We start from the raw sequence: 6,000 nt of genomic DNA, 5'->3' as shown, positions 1-6,000 counted from the left end.
CAAGGTATCTGGGAAGTACCTGAAAAAAATAGATGGAAAGATCTCAGGAAGGCAGTTCAGGCTGCTTGCTGCCATCAGGGACTTCTGGAGCTTCAGAAGCTGGGAAGAGAGTGACTAACCAACAGGTGCATCCTTCAAGACAAAGTATAGTGATGGAGACATCAAGAGCCGGACATACAATTGATTCAGTGATAGTTACTCTCTGAGTTCTGGGGATGAATTGTGATTACAACTAGTCCTTTGAATCCTCCTCAGCAGGTACAAATGTAAGGCAAGTCAGTTTTTATCTCATAGCTGAACAAATAGCTGAAACAGAGAAAAGTACTAAAGACATTAGGTCCAAGTGCTCTGACGATGTAGGTAATTGCAGCTATACTGGTTTTAACAGGATTCCACCTATTTACGTGAGCTGTTGTGTGTAGCTGTGCTTGTCCAAGTGGTTTTCCACTGTCAGGAGCCTATTAGGCATTCATAATAATTGCAGTTGGTAGCATCGCCAACACTTAATGCTGCCTGACACTTCCTAGTGATTCCAGTTGCTCTTAATTTTGCCAGATATTACTAATTCAGGCTATCCTGGATATGTACCACTTTGTTGAAATTGTCACCAAAACTAGGTGCCCCTTCCAAGGATGAAATTAGAGAAAAATACATTGTTTTGCCTTTGTTCAATACATATATATACTTTTTTTTTCCAGTCTAGGTTTCTGTTTGGTTTCTACCACCTAATTGCAGTGTTACACTCTTTCCACTACAGAAATTTTGCAATTTAGCAGAAGGAGAAAAGGAGGAGATGTCCCACTGTTAAGACTGTGGGCCTTGCTGCCCACTGAAGAGGATCATGTATCGATCTGCTCCTTATCAATTCTCCTCACACTGGAAGGAGTCTGTGTCTTATCTTTCCTGTCGGGCTGGGTTTCCTCGCATTTGATCACTGGAGGGAAACCTAAACATGGCCAAGTGGTGGGACAAGAACATCTCCTGGTCCAGGTTTGTTGAGGACTGTGCAGTAAGGCACATCTCAACAGGAACAGGGCGTCAGGTTATGGCCCTTAGTAAATTATTCATCACCAATGATTCACTGAGCTGTGTTAATCAACAGAAATTACAATATATCTGTAAAAAGATCCTTACATGACTTGTTATTGGTTATGTTATTATGTGGGAGCATTCCTCCAGATTTGCAAAAATGTTCTACAGTTCTATGTTTTACTTCATCTTCAAGAGGAAAGGGTAAAAACAGACAGTCTGCTAAAACAGATTTTATTATAAATTATTATTCTATAGAGTAATTGGAGAGATTATTAGACACAATGATTACTTTGTGATTCTGTCAAGAGAAATTATACTCAAGGCCTGTCAGCCTGTTTGACAGGACTGCATTTATTCCCTTTTTTGGGAACCAACCAGTATAGTGGCTGTTTCAAGTCCAGGGGAAGGCAGGCAGACATGTGCCCCACTAGTCACAAAAACAGTCTGACCACCTTTTTGTTTTGGACCAGACTGTCAATGGTGTAAACTGACATAGCTTCACTGATGCAAAGTTTCAGGCAGATTTGAAAAAATGCCAGTTCCTGTCCCTTCATTCCAGTGGGGCTGTGCCTACATCTACTGAAGATGTGGCAATTTGCTTTTAAACATGCATGAAGCATTATTTTCTGGAAACAGTTCCCTTTGACTTTGGGCCTTTCAAAAAAAAAAGTATCCAAAACCCTCCAAAGGTAAAAGAAAACAGAAGGGTTGAAGAAAAATGAACTTAACTCAGTGATATTAGAGATAGACATCATGATAAAAGATGACTTCAAAAAGGCTTGAGTGAAATTTTAGATAAACACATTAATTAAGATATAGTTAACACAGTAATCTAAACTTTCCTGGAGACTTAATGAGTTTGGAGCCACTAAAGCTGCACTAAGCACAGGAGACATAATCAGAATCAGAACTGACACATAGCTCAAAATAATTTCAATTATCTCTTTCACTTACATTAGCCAGAAAAACAGTAAACAGTCAATGGGATATAAGAAGCATACTCAGGCAACATCAATGGGCAACAGACTAAGGCTCGGTCATACAGGATACTGAGAAGAGAGCTTGACCTTTGGAATTGAAATATAGGCATTTTAAGCTCCAGTGGAATGTATCAGAATGGCCTTTTTCAACTTAAATGCATAAAAGGTCAAGGGGAGGTCATATTTGGCTTTGGGTTCATCAGCACAGAGCATATCCCAGCCCTTTCTTTATTCATTCTCATTAAAAAAAAAGGGTTTTCAAACCTCTCTGGCATGGCATAAATATTCATTCTCCAGGGCCAGATTTTCAGTTGGTGTAAAACAGGATAACTGCACTGAAATAAGGAACCTCTGCCAATTTATACCATCTCAGAATCTGGCTGTCCTGTTCACATTCTTCTAAGATACAGAAATGGCAATTTTGAAACTTTTCCTGGAGCAAATGTTTCCAACAATAATGATGCATGTTGAAATTTGAGACTGACATTTAAATTGTCTGGGGTTTTCTTTGAAAGGCATGGCAGAAGGTATCCTCCAGAAGAGCCAAGGAGAGAGTAAATACTGCAACAATATCTAGTTTACTGCTTCTCTACGTGTTCACCCTTCAATAGCAGTTTTATGTCTTTTTCAATATTCCCACAGTTCTTTTTAGATGGGAAAGAACTTTTCTGTTCCCTTATAAATTGCTTTGAAAATGGAGAAAGACAAAAAATAAAAGGGCCACTGACAAATGACATTGCCACATTAACACAGCGAGGAGAGAGCCAATAGCCTGCAATAGGACTATGCATCCATAACAGGGCACCGTTTTGCCTCTCATACCTAACCAATTAATTGCATAGAAACTAGATGAATATAGGGTGATCATCTAAAGTCAAATGGCCATCTTAATGAAACAAGTATCCACAGTTACTTAATTTGAGTATCAGTTAGCATCCTCTCTGAGGGAAAGGATGAGATCAAGTCTGACACCGTTCAGTGACTATTTCCAAAGGATCACAAATTGTGTGCCGTACTGCCTGAACCCAAGTATCTCACATCCTACTTTCTTAGTGCACTAAGGTAATTTCTAAGATATTGGTAAGGAAAAAGTGCTTCTCTTTTTTAGGATAGAGAATCCATTTGAGGAAATAAAATAGTATCAAACTTCTGCTGCCCTGGATAACTATTTTTATCCTAAAATAGATAATAAATAGGAGTTTTTCTTTCTTTTTATTTTCTTTCTGAAGAGCTTCAGATGACACTATGCAACAATTTTCAGAGACTCTTGGGAAAAACACAGCTCACCCCAGGTGGCATTGGTTTTCATGTGGCATTTCTTAGTCTTTATCCAATTTCAGTTCTGTCCCTCAGCATGCAGGACAATCAACACAAAACAGTCAATATTTCTCCATATTGAGAGTCAATTCCAAAGAAGAGAATCTAATTTTATTTTTTATTTTATTTGTCTGTAATATGCTTATCCTTAAATGAACATTTTAGACACAGATTCCAAATTATGCATTCATTGGAAAGATTAACTCTGATTAACAAATTCATGCTAAACAACTGTGTTTAATTGGATTTTTGTAAGTAGCTAAATGTGAATGCTTCTCAGTTCTTCTATGTGGAAAACAAAACAAAAAGTAATTTTAAAATATTTAATGAGGAACAAACTCTGTGCTGCTGACCTATCTTCACTGGTCATGTACCCTTCTTCCCTGCATTCCCCTGCATGCAAAGTTCTCCTAATCTAGTCATAATAATGGTTAAAGTTATCTGTCTAATCAAACTAATTAGCACTGGTGAATGGAGACATAATCATAATAGAAAGCAAATGCCAGTTTTACAAAATGAAAACGCCATATGTGCAGTAATTAGTGAACCACAGGCACTTTTTATAAATCATATTTATTAGTTCGTAAACAAATCAAATCCTAAATGAAATGAAAGTTACCATTAACAAACACCAATGAATAAACAGATACAATGACTAGCCCTGCTGGGTGCATTGTGCAAGGAGTTGTGTAAGGGTACCCCCCTCTTCTGAAAGTCCCTTAGAGGTGTTCAAGGCTTTTTACAGAGTACTTCTCTGTCATCTTCTTTAAGTCACAGCATGGATGTATTAGCTGATCTAGGGAAGTTGCAGTTTGATCATATGGGCTGTTCTTGTCTGGAGACCAGATGGTCATAAATTAGGGTATTCAGGTTACATCCATGATGAAAAATGTAGTACTAATAAGTACTCTAATAGTGTTCTACAGCAGACCAGGTTTCACCAGAAATTTAACGTGGATTTTGTCACCTTGCATAAACGATGATATAGTATGAAATATATTTAACGGCATTCCCCCCCACCCCACTCCAAAAATTGCCAAAACACATGAACTTCTGCTTGGCTTTAAAACCCAAATCTTCTTCCTTTTACTGATGGTGCTCAGGTCATTCCTTAAAGGCACTTATAAGAAAAGACAAAAAAAGATTTGTAATGAGAACATTTTTTGCAGGTTATAAATTCTCCTCAAAACTCAGCTTAAAGGAGTTTCAATTACACATTGATCACTTCTTTCTCACTAAGCAGCTCAGTATCTGGCTGATGAAACCTAGCCAGCAGAGGCACGCTTTCAGCTGGCTTCAGACTGAACATTCAAAGGGCTATTTTACACCTCAGACACACAGCTTAAATATATAGTATTGGAGAGAGACACACAGCCCAAATATATAGTATCGGAGGCTCAGACTGAAAAATCTGACTCAATACTCACAGGAAGACTTAGTTAAAATTAAGAAGGTTTGTAATAAATAGTACACATAATTACATATCTGATCACAATTTTCACGGCTTTCTTTTCCCACAGGAAATCCCGGTAGCAGAAAAATGGTGAATAGAGATATTTTTGGAGGTACAAAAACTACTTCATTCCTCTAGCTGTTAAAATAGTCTATAGGATGAGACCTCTTCTTTACATTAAGTGCTCTTGGATTTAATATATCCTGGCTATTTCCAAGCTTTGGGCAGAGACCAGCTTTCCTTTCTACAGTTTTGCTTAAAACACTGCAGAACTTGGTCTTTTGGGTTCTTGAACCCTTTTGCTCTTGACCAAATGAAGCCTTCAACTTCCACAGCTTCTGCAGACCAGATCGGATCATGAATTTTCCTAAGTCTGCAGATACTCAGATTTGAGTCTTAGCTTAGTCGTATACTTCTTTCCAAGCTGATGGTATAATCTGGTGAAGCAGCGTTTAGGAACAGGCTGTACACATTTGTACTCTGAGGTCATGGCACAATATGTGCTCAAATCCCCACCTTTCGAGGTGAGAACACAGCATGAACTTGGGAAGCAGAAGTACTAACCAACTTTTCTGTAAGTGGTAAGTCATACTATTCCCTTTGGTGCTCATTTTGAAAACATTAATTAGAGTGGGTATTTAATGTGACTCTCCTTTAGTATGTACATGAATACCTCAAACTAATCTCACCCCACCCCAGCAATTCCAATGTACGCTGTAACAATGTCTGAAACATTAACAGTGAATTAATTATAATTGTGCAGTGGCGCCTGGCCACTTTGCTTTCTGTCTAGTTTATCTTTATTTTAGACTAAAGAAAACAACAATGAAAGAACAAACACGCAATAAAATCTGTGCAAGAGATAGAAAGCAGAGTATCCCCATTTTGGTTCCCCTCTCGGCTATACCCCCCATCTGGGCGGGAAGCATGCTTTTTACATTTAAAAGTGCAACACAGAGAAAACAGACCCAAAGCTACAAGCATGCTGTGCATTTAAATTTGATCCCTTTTTTGTTTGTTTATTTTCCTGTACTTCTTTGGATTGGACAGGAAGCTTAAGCATAGCAATACAGAAACAAAGGCCATTTTCACTGTATATTTGGCCTGGCCAAGACTAAGATGTAATACCAATATTGTGAAAAAGCCTGAGCAGGCAGGTTTTTTTCCCAAAATAGCTGAAATGAATCCACACAATCATCTGAATACTTGTGGGTTTTC

Source organism: Mycteria americana, chromosome 5 (assembly GCF_035582795.1).
Source record: "Mycteria americana isolate JAX WOST 10 ecotype Jacksonville Zoo and Gardens chromosome 5, USCA_MyAme_1.0, whole genome shotgun sequence".
NCBI classification, from domain to species: domain Eukaryota; kingdom Metazoa; phylum Chordata; class Aves; order Ciconiiformes; family Ciconiidae; genus Mycteria; species Mycteria americana.
Note: the sequence above shows the minus strand (reverse complement) of the source record.